Source organism: Melanerpes formicivorus, unplaced genomic scaffold (genome assembly GCF_026170545.1).
Source record: "Melanerpes formicivorus ecotype bairdi unplaced genomic scaffold, bMelFor1.0.p_v2 SCAF_1, whole genome shotgun sequence".
Classification (NCBI taxonomy): Eukaryota; Metazoa; Chordata; class Aves; order Piciformes; family Picidae; genus Melanerpes; species Melanerpes formicivorus.
This window is the reverse complement of record NW_027142353.1, coordinates 26,871,224-26,888,383: the sequence shown is the minus strand read 5'-3', so window position 1 is coordinate 26,888,383 and position 17,160 is coordinate 26,871,224. Positions and strand designations below refer to the sequence as shown.

At 37.8% G+C, this 17,160-nt stretch overlaps 1 protein-coding gene across 4 annotated transcripts in view; it reads left to right on the top strand.

The window, feature by feature from the left end:
- The window catches only part of NCK2 (NCK adaptor protein 2), a 100,142-nt gene that overhangs the window by 37,289 nt on the left and 45,693 nt on the right, over nt 1-17,160 (top strand). For 3 of the 4 annotated variants that reach the window (XM_068137713.1, XM_068137723.1, XM_068137733.1), the window contains one exon: nt 2,586-2,656. The exons of the other annotated variant lie outside the window; for it this stretch is intronic. The gene's annotated coding sequence lies outside the window, so the exon portion shown is untranslated. The remainder of the gene's footprint in view (nt 1-2,585; nt 2,657-17,160) is intronic. 4 annotated transcript variants of the gene reach the window in all.

The following is a 17,160-nucleotide window of genomic DNA, read 5'->3' as shown; positions in this document are numbered from 1 at the left end:
TTCTGTAACTGAAAGATTGTTTCCAGCAACACATTTAAAATGAATTATTTTTGATCCAGGATTCCATCCTGAGTTTGAGTCACTCTGAAAGTCACAATATTGCAGGCAAAGGTTTGGGCCATGGAGCTGTGTGATGGGAAGTGGTCACTATTCTGAGGAAGAAAACTTCTTCTGATTCTTCCATAGTGAAGTGAAGATTTTTACCAGGATAAAAACAGAAAAAGAGGTCACAATGCAACAGAATCAAGCCTTTAAGTACCAGAGACCAGTCTGCATCTTGCACTTGTGTGTGTTAATAGTTTTATTTCAATCAAAGTGTTGGTAGGAACAAGGTTCTCTTGTGCATCTTCTTTCTGTGACTCTGTGCACAATCACCATTAACACTGAGCTGCTTATAATGCATGTTAATTGAGCTGCAAAAATAGAACCTTTCTTGTAGAGAAGGAAGTCAGCATTGTTATATTGAGATAAACATATGACTCACTCTTTTCTTACGTGTTTAGATGGAATTTGGACTCTTATTTTGTCCAACTGTATTTCTTCTCCAGTTGACTAATAAATAATACATGGTTAGTTTTTCAGGTATTGATGATTAATAGTACTGGTTTTCAGCTAATTTTCCAACAAGTTCTGTATGATAATCAGCATTTATGGAGGTGGAAGCAGTAACTGATAGATGTGTTGGGTTTTTCTTTAAGGAACACAAAAACTCAATCAGAAGCTTGGTACAGTGCTGCAGTGGTGGATGGTAATGGGCAGTAGATATTTGGGAGGTAAGGGAAAGGATGGTACTGTTCAGAAGATCTAACAAAAATTTGAGGGGCTTTTATTCTTTCACCTTTTCCTCTTACTATTAAAAATGGTTTTGCATTATTGACAGGATAAAAACATACTATAAAACATGCAGACAGTAGAAAAATAGATCCATCCTATAATTTCAAATATCTAGCAGTTTTCAGTGACAATGCTGGGTATGAAAATTGGTACAGCAAAAGGTGGTTGTGTCTGTGTCTACACAAAGCTCAAAACCCAGGTTGGGTAATGGGGCAGCAGATATTCCAGCCAGCACCCTGGCAGAGAAGGCAGTAAGTTACCCTCTGATTCTGTCTGATCTGTGCTGTCACAGGCACTGAACTGGAATCTGTTTGTTGTTTGGTTTTGTTTTGTTTTTCCTTTTGTGTTTTTTTGGGATGGCTAGCAATATTCTGGCTTTGGCTTCCCTTGCAGCTTCTGGGGAGCTGAGGGACAGGGACTCTTGTAGTGCTTTACTCCCTAACGATTGTACTGAAATGGTTGCCAAATGGTGGTTTTAACAGTTATGTTACTCCACTTTGTACTAAAGCATGGAAGTCTAGCTTAAACATCTGCATAAGGTATTTACAATACCTTTGTCAATACTTCCCCCTCCTCCCCCCTCTTTGTTATAATGCGCCAAATCAGTGCATGAATTGCTGTTTTACTTCAATTTATTCACAGGGTACTTTTGTAAAGTGGCAAGTGGTTGGAATCTGTTTAGAGAAGGTTTAGGACAGAAACCTTTGCGCATGAGTGGCCTCAGGTTGAGTAGGAGTTGTGGTACCTCATCCTTACAAGCTATGGGGTGCAGCACAGGAGGACACTCAGAATTTTTTCCTTCCCTTTGAATGGGAGCTTAATGGTTTTACAGTGCTTGAATTTGTCAGACATCCTATGGAGTTAAAAGGATCATTAATGAACAGAAAGAAATGTTTAAATATTTTGATGTCTCTTCTGAAAGGTTCCTTTTGTGGCTAGAAAAACCTAACAGAACAATGGAGGCTGGGAAGGACCTTTGGAAGCTTGTGCTGTCCAGCTCTTGGGAGCTAAAGCTGCAGCTGAGATTGTGTATAGAAGAATTTGAGACTCATCCAGAAAGGTCCATCACTTCTCAACAAGCGTGTGGCCATACTTAGCCACCCTGGTGGTGGAATCTTTCTTTACGTGCAGCCTGAATTTCCATTAAAGGAGTTCTCCAGCTGTCCAGCCAACTTCACTGCCTCTTTCAGAGCTGGTCTCATTGGGTCAGTATCTCTTGTGCCAGAGCCCCAAACCACAGACAGTAGTAATCCATCTGGATTACACATCCCAAGTGTGTGTGAGTAAATCCTGGGGAGAAAACTCCCTGTCCCACAAAACTTCTGACTGTGCGGCTATACCTACTTCCCTTCTCCTTGTGTAACAGTGTTTCCTTTTATTAAGGCAATATAGGCAAGTTAAACTAATAAAAAAGTGAAGGAAACAGTAAATGAAAGTGCTTTTTAAAATGTAATTTTTCTAAAACAGGACTGAGTTTTTAATTTCATTAGTTGACTCTTATCTGTATTGTGATGGCTGGGTTTGTGGTCACTTTCTTTCCCAGATGGTTTGGGTTGTCTATGGTTAAACTAACCTTGTATTCACTGAAGTTAAATATGGAGTCTTTTAATGTTAAACAGGTGGATCAGGTTAGAGGCATTCTGCCTGCTCTTCCACATCTTTTAGATTTTGATAGTATGAAAATGAAATTACCTAGCTAAAGGTCTCTGAAGTTTAGTGCTGAAACTAAAATGTGTTCTTTGTTATTTCAGATAGTGGTGTATATAACTTTGTTGGAGAGTCCTGCCTTTCACTGCCTGTACCCTTTAACAGTGTGCCAAAGGTGAGTGGTTTGAAGTTTTAGTGGTCATTTCTGTAACTAAAGAAAATGAGTGAACTAGATGTGTTGCTTGGTTTTTGCTTTTGTGTAGTGTAGTGACTTATTTGTTTGATTGGTTTTTTGGTGTGGGTTTTTTTTTAAGTTTTTGGGTTTGTGTTTTTGTTTTGTATTTGGTGGCAGGGTGGAATGTATTTTTTATGTTGTGTGGGATTTTTTTGTTTGTTGGTTTTAAATTGGTGGATGGATGATTAAGGAACAAGTCTTACTCCTTCAGGGATCTGAGACAAATCAGTTTTAGCTCTTACTTTCAAAAAAAGAAAAAAAAGAGAAGAAAATGGAATATGCTTAGGTTATTAATTAAACACTAGGTATTGCTCCTACTGTTTTTTTGGCTACTGTCTCCTGTTACCTGCTGATTTAACCTCGGATGTTGTACCCTGAAGGTGCTGTAGGCAGGATGTGGTTTTGTGGGGGAGGTGTAGTGGATTAGTGGCTGTCCATAGTTTGTGGTGGAGCAGGCTTTATACTATTCCTTGATTGAATTCTGAAAATTAATAGCTTATGAAGTATTGAGAAGAAAAAAAGTTTGTGGGTTTTATTGTGAGAACAGAACAGAATTACACTCAGTGTATAGATACTGTCCTATGCTGGCTTAGAAGATCCTGAGGTATCTTAATGAAGCTAGCTAATGTTTTCCATAGGATTCATTTTGTGGTAGAGTCTGGCCTTTTTTTTTTTTTTTTTCCTCCCCCATTAATTCATGTATCCTGTTTTCTGTTTCTAGTATCTGTCGTTCATCTTCGTGGCTCAGTAGAGATTTATTAACAGAAACTTTTAATAAAATGAAACCTTATTATAATGGTACTTAAAAATAAAAAAGGCACTGAATGAGCTTTCAGCACTGTAGTGACTGCAGCATGGAGCAGAAAATTGGGAATCTTAGTTTCATTCATTACTTACCATGTGGGTTCATTATTTCTTATTCAAATTCTTTTGTTTTTAAACCAAAAATGTTACCTTCTTCAGAAGGAAGTTAAGAAAGATAATTATTAGACACCAACATATGAAATCCTTGTGTGCTTTAAGATTTGTTGTGAGTTCTGTTCAACACTTGTTCAGTGAAGTGTTATCAGATGTTGAAATTATACTGAATTTGTTTAGTAAAGTGCAGGTGAACCACATAGAATTAAAAATGGAATGCAATCTTAAAGAGAATGTCTGCACATTTTTTTTCAAATAATTCAGTTTCCATCAAACTGAAAAGGAAATTCTGAAGGGCTGAGATAGAAACTCTGAGATGTTACAATTGGCTTTTGTACTCTTATTTCAAATTATAAATTTAAATGCATATATCAGATAAATATACTCTTTCCAACAGATCAAAGTATAGCCCTGAACATAATGTATTTGTGTTTAAAGACTAATAGTACAAAACCTTTTGTAATAACCTTTTGTAGGAGCTCTGCTAAGTATTCTTTACACTTTTCATGTGTCATGTAGGTAGCAAAATCAAAATATTTTTTAAAGGACTGTTGATATAAACCCAAAACAAATACATCACCCTAAAGCCAGTGATTCTACTTAAATTTAAGCTTATATTTTACTGACTATAGCCCAAATTTTGTATTTATTTCAAATGTGTACTATAAAACCCTTGAGAGTTTTCTTTGCAATCTCTTTCTTGTCTTTATGTAGCAATTGTTATCAGTCAAATGTTCAGAAAAAAAAATATTTTCAAGTGCACTGCTTAGTTCAAAGAAAGAGATGTCTAGAATCTGAGTTACAGATGTAGAGTAAACTTTGCTGAACTTATTTCTGTGGTGTTTGGCTGATTGAGTAATTTTTTTATTTTTGTTCTTTAAAACAAGAGAGGGGAGGGGAATCAAACATGCCCAAAGGGAGGGTATTTATAGCAGGTGAAGGTGTTATATACTCCTCAAAAAGGCAGCTTCCTAAAAGGAAGCGAGGAGGAGCTATTTGGATATCTAAATTGGCGGGGCTTCCAAAGTATCTGTTCTGGGTTTGCTTTGTTTGTGGTTTTCTTTTTGTTGGTTTTTGTTCTCGTTTCTCTTTCTTTCTTTATATTAAACTATGGGTATCCAGAGTACTTGCAGCATCCAATTAGATGACACTTAATTTCAGTAACAAAATTAAATCTTACTTCTGTATTAATATTTTATGTCTCTTTCCATCCTTTGTGTGCATGTTTCTGGAGGACTCTATTCAACTTGGCAGAAATGTTGATTCTGCGAAACATGGAGCACTCTAATACCTTTCCTAAAAGGAAATGAATGCATAGGTGTAGGTTCAATAAAGCCTAGTAAACCTTTTGCCCTTTGAAAAGGAAATGCACTTGGCACAAGAGTAAATACTCACAAATTACACTCAAAATGTTCTTAAACTTCACTGAACTGTGGACAATAATGTGCTCTTATAGGATTTTGCTGAGTCAGAACTGCAGTGTAATTAGTATGAGGTTGTCAAGGTCTGCCAGCCAGGTCAAATTTTTTTCTAGCCAGTCAAGCTGGTTTTATTTTCATTTTTTTTTTGCTTTTGGTTTTCTGTCTTTCTCTTCCTTTTTTCCTTTTTTTTTGCTTCTTCTTTCTTTCCTGTGGAGAGAACTGTATGAGAAAGCACCTTTAAAAAGAACCAAAAATCTGTCACTTCTGCAATTAAATTAATATGAAGTGCAGATGAAGTCTCGTGTTCTAGCAATTCACTGCAAGCATTCAGTTGTAAATCTGAAATTATCCAAAAAGATTCAACCTATACACCATATTGAATACAGTGGTATACTTCTGAACTTGTTCCTGATGCACTTACAGTCTTTGAATTAAAAAACAAATCACACCTGGTGTTTTCACAAAAGGATATTTTGAAAAGTGACTGCAATATTAATATGTTTTTGAGCAATTATTTTCTGTATTTTAGAAGATATATTCAGGGAAATTTTTTTTACTACTGCAATTTTTTTGAGCCTTCATACACTTTTATGGAGTGTACTGTTTGGTTCTTCAGGGATACTCTGTGCACAGAGAGGAGACTGAAACCAGAAGCCAGCAGCCACAAGCAGAATTATCATCGTTACTGTACTTAGCAGTTTTGCCAATCTGATCAAATGCCAGTGGCTACAGTACCACAACATTTGATGGAAAGCCTAGTCTGTAAAGTACAATCACAACACAATGAGAATGTTTCATTCTGACAGTAATTAAGGGAATGAGAAGTACGTACTGAGTGGATGTCTGCATTCCTTTCCCACAGAAAAAAAGTTTCTTATTACATCAATTATCCCAGTGTTGATTTTTAAGCTTTTGAATGCAATTTTAGCATTACTTAAATATATTTACAGACATCTAGTATAAAAAAATAACTTACAGAATACTGCCCATTATATTATGCTTGTAATATAATACTTTCTAACCTCTAATGTTAGAGAGTAAGAAATGTCCACAAATATACCGGCCAAATAAATTGGTGTTCCCTGAATTATGTGATTTCAGTAGTTTTTTTGTTTTTTTCACATGTTTCTTTTTTTGGCTACATTTATTCTGCTTTTCTTTGTAGCAATTGTAGGGTTGTTTGCATGAAAATAGACATGCTGTTAGTTATGAATAATATCAAAACATGTTATGAAGAATTGCTTGTCTATAATTTTCCAGCTTTGATAAGCCTAATGTGCAACTCAGGTTTGTAGGCATTAACAGTACCTGCTATGGCCTACAAATAGCTTTTGCAGTATACTTGAACTGCACTCCATTCGAATTTCTCATCAGAAAACACTCTACAGCTTTCATCAATACAAGAAAATTCAGTTCAGTAAAGCACTGATCCCTTTTTCCATGGTAGAAGTAGTTTTGTGGTTTCATAGCCAGTATGGACTTCTCATCCAGCATGTCAGTTTTTCTGAGCCGAAAAGAGAGCTTTGCCTGCAGTGAAGCATTTAGCATGTTGCTCAGAAATATAGCTACAAGTTAATCTGTATATATGAAACAGATACACCTGAGTAAGCTAAGGTTAAGTTTTTGCCCAAGTGTATGTGTCTACTGAGCGTTTTGCAAAACACTCATTGACCCATCTTGGTGTGTCTGGATCAGTGTTCAAAGGAATGCCACTGGCAGAACTGGTTACTGAGCACCTGTGTCTGTGGTTTATAAGTAAACATATTCCTGTGTTACACCAGTTTCAGTAAGAATATTTGAACATACACTGCACTTTTGAGGGATAACTGATACGGCTTAGAAGATGATCTTGAGAAGCCCTTCAAAATAGCTTATGCAGTCAAGCTACCTCACAGGGAGAGTATCATTAGATGCTGAAGTCATTCATGATTTAGGTGAGTGGTGCACGTAGGCATATGTCAGGAAAAGTCAGCTTGGGGTTTTTGGCATGCGGGGATGGGGAGCAGTCCTTGTGCCAGCATTGTGTGGCATGATAGGGTTATATTGGTGCAGGGGCAAGTGAGTGATCCCAAACCTTCCTGAAGGAGGAAGAAGATTAGCAGCTGAGGCCACTGAGGTCACTGAATTACACCAAGATCTAACTGTCCCATAAAGAAGTTGTCACCTCCTGCTTGCAAACTCCTCCTGGCCATCCTGCCAGAAACCTGAGGAGTATCATGCTTGTTTGCTAACTCTTTAGGGCTGACTGCTTGAGCTGGTGCTTTGTAGAAGTAGGCACATGGACAGTGTTGTCGTAGGTCACTTAGAAAATTAGCTGAAGGTTTATTCCTGCATTTGACAATGGCTAGAAGGCAGGTCTTCTGATGTGAGGACTTTGAGGAAATTTAAATGATTCATTATTCATGCTGGATTTAGTGTGTAATAGAAATCCAAATCTGTAGTAGAGTTTGGTTGGATGTAGTTGGATTTAATGTGTAGTATGAATCCTAAAACTGTACATGTGTGTATTTTCAGTAGTGTTCTTAATGTTCCATGTAACATTGTATTCAACTGGTATGTATTGCATCAAATGTATTATCATACTGAAAAAACAGTTTGGCTTGCTGAAATACTGGATTTTGATGAATGGTGAGAGGCATACTGTATACACAGTTCATCTGTTGGTATCTGGTGAATGCTTTTGTTTGTTACTCAGGCATACTCAGTATAACAAAAAATATTAAAAGGCTAGTATAGAGTATTCACTGTGGAATTCTGTTTCTGATAACTTGGTTAATTTAATCTTGGATTACCATTACTGTTTGTGCTGCAGTAACAAAGCTTGAATTGTATTAAGCAGAGAGGACTGAGAAAATGAGCTTGGCCTGTTTATTTTTTTAAGTCAGTAGCAACACAAAGCATAGAACACCATCCATAAAGACACGAACTTCCTACCGTCTGTTTTTCGTTCCCTAGTTTTAAGTTTGAGAGTCTCATTTTAAGACATCACAGGCTCCTCACAGTCTCCTGGGTTTAATTCCAACTTTCCTTTGTGCTCTCTTTTCACGCCCTTTTGTTTCAGGGATCCCCTGCAGCTCTCATCTTATCCCTCCTCGTTTTGGAGGCGGTTGTCTGTCAGCTGCTCTTAGTTGTTGCCCATAATAAAGCAGCTTATTTTCTACCTGCTCTGTCACTCTTTTTCCTCCCTCTTTTCTACTCTGCTTTTTGATTAGGCAGCTGTATGCATAATGCTTCCAGCAATCCCCTGCCACTGTCATTGCTGCTCTGGCTTTTTCCTCACTAGTTTGAGTTCTTGCGTATTTTTTTTTTAGCACGTCATCTCCTTGTGACCACTTGTTCCAATTCTTCCTACTAACCTTTAAAATTCAGCTGTATTTTTTTTTTACCTGATTTTTTTCATGTGAAATACAGACATCTTAACAGATGTGTTCCTGTATGCAAGTTAAATATCTATCTGTCATGCAAGCAGGCTTTGACAGGCAATATCAGAGATCCTTCCCTGAAGCATCAGGTAATTGTGGGATCCAGATTTTCCCAAGAGGCTGATTATAAATTCTCTATCTTGTACCAAAATCAGTAGCTCTTTATCCATCACTTAGCACATTCCCTGATAGGCTGGGTTGTCTCATACCATTAGTTCACAAGTTATAAGATACCAACCTCAAAAATGCTGTGGCATGAGCATTAGACCTCTCTTTATATTTGATCTATGAATTTGTTTTTCAAGATTAAACAGTCAGAGTATTACTTTTCGTCTCTTAGTTCTCCTTGAAGATTACTGAATGTCATTTTCTGCCAGCCCTGGATTTGGATAGGATCTAGAAAGGTCTGTTCCATCAGTGCTAGAGAGAGTGCTGGTTTATGATGATGAAGGTCAGAGTGCTTGGTAAGCTGAAGCATTTATCTCCTTAGAAAAGTGTGTGACATTGATGAGTTTACTTTAACGTTTTGACTACAGCTGCAAACCTGTTATGTGTGTGTGTGCGTTTATGTATGTTTATAAAACCTGTTTTCAAACTAGCTCATAAGCAAGGCTTTGGCAGTTATGCTCCTTAGAAAGTGAATTTACTGTCAGAGGGATAATGGAAACTTGCATTCTCAGCTGCTGACTTGCCCCTCAGGCACTCTTTGAGACGCATGGCTGCTAGAACATACTTTCTGACCGCAATAATTTACTGAAACTTCAGGAAGTCTTGACCTGTGAGCTGCATAAGCCTTCTCCTGTATAACTGGTAATATATATGATCGTATACCCAAAATGAAGGCATTCTATATGTGTGCTGGGGTTATGTCCAGTTGTGTGAGAAGCAGGTGCTGCTGGGTATTTTTCAGGAAAAAAAGATGGTGGCAGAATGAACAGTAGGTTGTTGCAATCTTCTCCATGACTGTGATTTAGAAAAAGTGGAGGAAATGGCACAAAGCAGGCTGTTGGTCAGACTAACGATTATGGTCTGTAAGTGGTGACTGGGCATCTCCACATCCTGAGCCAGTACCTCTGACTATTTCTACAGAATCTGTAAAAATAAGAGAAACAAAACCTGAGGGCATCATTTGATGCAATCACGCAATGCTGCTTACCTATGTGGAACTAAAGTTTGGTTTCAGAGGTGAGTTTTTGAACCTAGATGTATTACACACTAGAGGAGCAGGAAGAAGACATCAAATAACACTTCAGTCTAGGACCTGTTCCTCAGAGTTCAGTTTTCAACAAGAAGCTTAAGAACAAATAAAATAAAGAAACTTGGTGTTAGTCACTTGAAGCCTTCAGAGGTTCTGTGGTGCAGAAAAGGAAAAGGAATCTTCAGTTAAGTTCTCAGTGAGGTTCTAGAGGAGAGAGGAATTCATGAGTCATATTCCTTTTCCCTATTCTGTTCCTCACCTTGGGGTAATTTGTGAATTTCCATATACTTGCTTCTAGTTTTGGTGGTTCAAGGGGTTGTAACTTGCTGCTACTTTCATGCACTGCTCCACAACTCCCAGTATTTGTGTACAAGTTTTCTTTAAAAAGCCTTTTTTATTGACACCTGCTGCAGATTTGGTAAAACTATTGACTTGCTTCTCTGAGTAAGGGCTGATTTAGATAATGAAGAAATTCTCTACTTCGGTTGAAGTATTACTTAAAACAGGATTGTGGCATACGATCACAGGGTTTTAGGGGTTGGAAGGGACCTCTGGAGATCGAGTTCCAACCTCTCTTGCCAGAGCAGGACCTGCACAGGTCACACAGGAGTGCATACACATGGGTCTTGAAAGTCTCCAGAGAAGGAGACTCCACAACCTCTCTGGGGACCTGTTGCAGTGCTCTGACCCCCTCACAGTGAAGAAGTGCTTCCTCATCTTGAGGTGGAACCTCCTGTGCTGTAATTTTTATCTGTGTTGCTCTTGAATTTTGACTGTGAGTACTACAAGAAGCTGTCAAGTACTAAATTCTTCTCATGGTTCTCTGCTGTTAATGTGTATGAAACAATGATGGCATAGTCACTTCTATTGAAACTCATTAGTAATATACATTAAAAACTTTTTGTTGAACTAGAAGGAAAGAGAGCTCTGTGGCTAAACTTCCAAATTTCAAACTGTGGGTTTGAATCTGGTTTTCCTTTATGTAGCTGTGGTTTCAGTACAGATATTTATCCCTCTCTCCACTTTTGGGAATTCCCTGACTACTAGTATTTTCCTTTCACATTTTCCTTTCATATTTGGTGGGAGTAAAGAAGGAAGTGTGTCTGTAAATGTGCAGGGAGAGAATGTATCACCAGTGTAAGAGTAAATAAATCTCTGGTTGAAAGAGAATTTGATGCAGCAGCCAAAGCCAAATGTTTAATTTTGAGATGATTTCTTAATTACAGGAAGATTCTATTCAGAAAATTGAGCTGAGGAGTATATTTCTGGCAGAAGATAAAACAGAAGGAGATTGAGAGGAGTTTGGAAGGATTGAGTTTTGTTCAAACACTGGAGCTAAGAGCAGGAATAAAGAAAGGCGTGAGTTTGGTGTTACCAGGCAGTATTGGTCTCCACTGAATGTATATTTTTCTCATAAAAATGTAGACACTCCAGTTTTTGTCAGGTAACTGTTTCTGTGGAAAAAGTCCAATAATTGTAGACTTTATCCAGTAAAAGTTTGCTTTCAGAAGCTTTAGTTTTTGAGGAGTAGTTCTGGTGCCATGGAAAATCATGTTGGGGTAATAGTAGTGGAACAACTTCTTAGATTGTCTGTGTAAGACACTTGAACTGCAAGGTAGGAGTTCAGAATAAGGAACATCTTCCTAATGTGCTTACAGGAGCATGTCTAACAGAAGGGTTTCAGTAAATCGTCTTTCATCCTCTGCCCCCTTTGGTGAATGGTGTTTCTCTTTGTTTTGTGTCAGTCCTCCTCAGCTGAGGAGTTAACAATGGCTTGCTGCTGAAATAGTGTGGCAGAGCACTCACAAGCACTGTTTTTCCAAGAGAACCTCGTTTGAATTGGAGGATGTAAAAAATAATTTTATTTAAATAAAAGAATACTGCCGACCTCCTAGACCAAAAATGCAGTCTTGACTTTAAAGGATTTTTAAGAGCTATAGGACAGGTCATTTTGAAATCTATTGTATTTGGAAAAGTGTGAGTTTCCTCTGCACTTCTGTTCTGGGAACACAGAGAGGATTCCTGTTCTGACTGTGAAGAATATAGAGAGGGAGGATTCCTGGTTTGGCTGTGAAGAAGCTGTTAGGTGTGAAGGAGAACCCATAACTTTAGGAGAAGGCTGGGATGGCCCTTTCTTGCCTGGGCTGATACTTTCCCAGTTGTACAGCATTAGCACAGCAGTCAGTCTAGCCTGTGAGACTTGTGAAGCTACAGTATTCACTCACATCTCATAAAAGATCCAAGAGCGTCTTTTCATTTAAATTGTGCTTTCTCTTGATATGGACTCTATCAGAAAATTAAAAGGATAGCTTTCTTAGTAATTCTCTTGTACAGTCTTCCTCAGTGAGATTGTACAGATTTATACAAGAATAAATTTAATGGTATTATCTGTTTCCTAATGAAATCTGACGCTGTATCTTTCAGGCTGCCTCTGGTTGCATACATAAAGTACAGAATTAAGAATATTTGTGTCCAGCATTTCTTTGTTTATTTTTTTCACTAGTACTGTTTGAGGACCTTGCTTCTAGAAAGTAGCTTTTAGCCTGTGTTTATTAATACCAAATTAAACTAAAAATCTGAGGAGGTTTTCCTAGGAAGTTAAATTGAGATGTATCTTAATTTGTTTTTCTGTTGCTAAAATGTACATTTTTATAATGAATAAAAATTCTGGTCTAGGTAAAAAAAATCCAGAAGTCTTTAGAATTTATTCAGTATTTGAAACAATAAACTGGAGAGCTCACAGGAGCTGTCTGAACAGGACCCTTAAGTTACTTAATGCTGTGTAAACTAAAACTTTCAAATGTAATATACACCCTTTTTTAATTTCCTGCTGTCATGAGCTAGATAGAATAGGGTTTTTTGTAAACCTGATAGATAAATTGCTTAAGACTATGAAGTGGACATTGTCTAGAAGTGGACAATGTGCTACTCTTCTCGTTAAACAGCTTTGGTTGGGAATAAACGTGTTTTGGAACTGAACAAACATCTCTTCCTCTTTGTAGTTAAAAAGCGAATGTATGCTTTTTCTATTGGGGAACAGAAGGTCAGCAGTTCAATTTTATTTTCAGCATTTTATAGACAGTTTAAAGTGAAATCTCTTGAAAAGTAGGTAACAGTGTTTCAAGGGATTAGCAGTAAAATGTAGCAATCCACAATGATTCTGAGCTTTGTCCTTGGGTGTGAGATCAAGGTTAAACTTACGTCTGAGGGCTGTTCTTTGTTTATGCAATGCATAAATGTACTAACACTCCCAGTGAAGTATAATTTCTGCAGACCATTTAATGTTTGAGCTAGGTGAAAAGAAATAGCAATAGAAGCAAATAATGCAAACATTTTTTTCTTTTTTATTTTTTTTTCCCCTTCAATCTTAGAATGTCTCACCATAGCCTGAGTGGCTGGCTGTTTTAATTTCAAGGTGAAAAGGAAGGTTCATTGATAGTGAGGATAAAAATGTATGAACAGCAGCACACTTAATTTGTTCTTCCATAGAGCATGTTTCACCGGTCTATCATATAGATAATATCACCTAAACATTCTCTCAGTAGAGAATCTGGGTATGTTTCTATGCTCTTGTGTGCATGGCTTCCTCCTTGCCCCCTTTTTGTAAGGAGCTGTGGAGAGGTTGCTAGGCGTTAAATGATTTGCAATTTTGTCTTGCGTAGACACCTAATATGTTGTATTCTTCTGCACTTTCCCCTGTTTTCTGTCTTGTTTTATTAATATTTTTTTTCATGTATTTTCAAATGTATAGGTAAGGTTAAATGTCTGCTGAGGAATGAAGAGATAACAAACCAGAGCAGCACCAACAAACGTTAAGCTTATCTGTGTCTCTGACTTAGTAGAAACACCCATAAGCCAACACAGAGATGTGATCATTAATCATTGCTGCTGTTTTAGAGGCAAGATGAGGTCTATTTTCCCAAAAGTTGTCTTTGCTGCAGTTGAACTGTTTATTAGTTGCGTGGCTTTCTGAAACTGCTTTTAAAAGAGTTCAGGAAAAGGTGAGCTGATGCTCTTTTCTGATCCTTCCAATGTATTTATCTAAATGTGAGGCAGTGTTTGAGATTCTCTTGTGTTTGCTCAGTGGCCAAGAAACACAGGACAAAAAGCTGCTTCCTCCCCATTTTTCTTATGCTGTTTGCAGCCAAAGGATCTGAATAGGTCCTCTCTCTACAGTCCAAGTTTTACCACTGCCATCTAAAATGTCAAAAACCATTGCGTTTGATGGCAGGTGCCTTCAAAATCTGCAGTAGTTGCATCTTCATAGGCTGCTGATGGAGACAGAACAAGAACCATCAGCCTTTGCAAACACCAGCCTGAGCCCTTTGATGCTGCAACAGATGCAGGAAGGGGAGGTTGAGGGCAGATGGCAAGACTGTGTTGGGGCTAAAGGCTGGAGGAAGGACTGGCTGGGAAGTGATGTCAGCTGTCTGGAGTTGGATTTGCTGTTGTATTCAGGTGTTGTTTTTTATGTGGTTGGGTTTTTTTGTTGTTGTTGTTTGGTTGGTTTTGGGTTTTTCCCCAACAGACTGAAAGCATAATGGTGGTAATACACATATTTCCTCCTGCCTTCTGCAAAGGACATGAAAAGATGTAATTTTATATAGTCTTCAAGATACGAGGAAATAGCATCTCCCAAAAAATACTGCCTTAGTTTGGTAAAGAACTAATAAAATAATTTTAGCCTCAAAAATCCTCTATTTTACCTTGGTCTCTAGGAGGCTGTCTGTTAGAAATCTTTGTCTTGTTTCCTGCATAAAATAAAATAGAAGTATAAATTCCTTAAAAGCAACACTTTCCCAAACAAGCTGAAATATATTTGCTTGGGTTTTTTAATCCCTTAAGATTGTCTTCAGCTGTCTACTTAATAGTCATCCTATGTTTATGGAAAGATTTGAGCCAGGTTTTTATTCTAAGTCTTTTGTGCTTTGTGTTGGTGACCATACTCAGTTTCAGCTTCGGTAAAAGCCTGTTAAGAGTGTTTTCTCTGTAACTTCCATAGCTATCATTAAATCTTTTAAGCACAGGTAAATTATAAGGCTTCTATCTAATACTGCAGAACTTCAGCATATGTTGCTATAATACCAGCTTGTTCCTGTAGGGTACCAGGATTTTGTCCTTTGAAATAGAATTGTAAATTTAAATAATTTGTCAGAAGCTAAAAAAGAACACTGCTTACTTTATAATGGCATGCTGTTCCAAAAAGGGGATAAAAATATCCTTTTAAAGTAAGACATCAAAACATTTTCAAACAGTTAGCTTCCTGAAACATCAGAGTGCTTATCACATAAATAGGAAAGATAGTACTTAGAAGTATGTGTTTTAGACTGTCACATTGATTAAACATTTGTATCCTGAACTGCCTCAGAAATTTTGTGGAAAGGCTATATTACAAATTTAAAAATGTGAAGTCAGGAAGGTTAAGTATTATGAAGGTCACAATGTGAAACAAAGTGAATATTGTACAAATTTAGGGTGGTATTGTGTTAATTTATAGAAGGCCAGAACTCAGATTTGTGTTCCTTTAGTGCTGCAGCTTTCTCTTTCTAGCTGCGGCTTTCTATCTGCTACTTTCTCATACATAGGCTAGCAATTTTATTCTTACCTAATAATATTTTGTAGAGTCTTACTGTAGTGATGGCAATTGTGTCCTTTTCCTGCAACTTCAACTTCTTCTGAAACCATACGCCTCAAATTGTGAGGCTGTATTAGTCTAAATAATGGTCAGCTATGACTGTGAGGTAAACTTGGCTTACAAGAAATGAGGAAAGACATGAGTTGGGGGTCTGCCCTCACTGCATTCTTTGTGCAGGGTGGTCTCTACCTTCAAGAACATCCCCACTTCTACTAGGCAGATGCTAGTGTTGCAGCCTTCTGATGGATAGGGGCTTGGAGAGCTAGAAAGGGCCTGAGCTGCGTACAAAACATGGGTTGGACTTGCCAAGGAGGTGCAGACTTTGTGATTAAAACTACTCCTTTTCCTTAAATGACAAATTTGTATTTTAAAAGATCATTGAAGCAGGTCCTTATTTCATCTGGGCAGAGTGATAAATATGAACTTCATGAAAACATTGGGTAGGAAATTTTTTTGCAAATGGCCATTTACACGTTCCTATATGAATATACAGAAAGTGAGATTTCTCTTGTACTGACTTCTTAGCAGGACAGATGTATTTCTGAGTCTTTCTAGTTAAAAAGACTTCTAAGCTTCTTACGGGACAGAAAAAACAAACCCAAAACAAAAAAAGCTTGACTTTTATGCTCTGTTGGAGCTGCACAGAACGTCGTTACCACCAAACTAGTCTTGAGGTTTCCTGCTTGTAGTTTTTCTGTAATACAAGATACAGAGCACCAGAGTGTAGCTGCAGCTGTATTAGAGATTGGGATACCAGATATGTTGTGGGGCTGAGAGAAGACAGCGTTGCTTAGAAGCTGTCAGAGGCATCTGGTTGAAGAAACAAAACCCCAAACCTCCCCATACTGTGCCCCAAGACAATGGCAGATTACCGGTAAAGACAGGAAGAGGGTTTGAGGTGAGCAGGGACAGGCTGTTAGGTAGCAACAAGACGAAGTACTAGTTCTAAATTACTGCTTAATTAAGTTATATAGTATGCTTATATTTTATCAACTATCATCTAAAACCCCACACTTACAGGGCACTTATAGAAGTGGGTTATGGCAGGGCAGTCCTGTGGTACACAGGACACTGCACCTCAGAGGTTAGGCTGAATCACCCTCACAGTTTTATAGGTAATGTGTTAATTTTTTAATCCCCCCCCCCCCGAATGACTGAAGGGAATCAAGTACTTTTGTACCTAGGAACAAATGTCTTGGGACCTGCTAGGCGGCCTTATGGAGTCATTGAGCCTGCCTTTGAAGTGACTCTTGACTGGCTGTTAATCTGTCCAGCGTGGGTGCAGGCCTGTGTGGATGGGTGGACCGGAATCAGGAGTTCAAATGAAGTGAGAAGTATAGAGCAAAGATTGTCTGTTCATGCCCATCTTGCTTAAAACCCTTTTAATAAGTACTAATTGCACATCCATAATGTGGTGAGGGTGTGAGGTTGGGGGTGAGGTTCCTTTGTCTCTTTCCTTTTCTTAACTTTAGGATTAGAGTTTGACTACTTGGTAGTGTTGTCAAGGATTGTCCAATTTATGGTTTCAAATAAATGGCATTGCTATAACTCCCCAAAACTTCCTCATTGCTCCAGATTTTCCTCAGAGCTTATGCTAAAACTGCAGAAGCTATTTGGATGGTTCTGCTATTGTGTTACATTTGAAGATTAAAAGTGTTTAATTTTGCTTATTATTTTTATGCTCTAGTTAATGATGGGAGAAAATGGTTGTCACTGTAAAATAATCCCATAGTGTAGAAATAAGCATTAAACAGTTTTTTTTCCCCTACATCACATGCAGGAAACTTAATGTTATATCTAATTCTGTATTTATTTTATTGCTAATATTTAATTTATTCCAGACAGTTTAA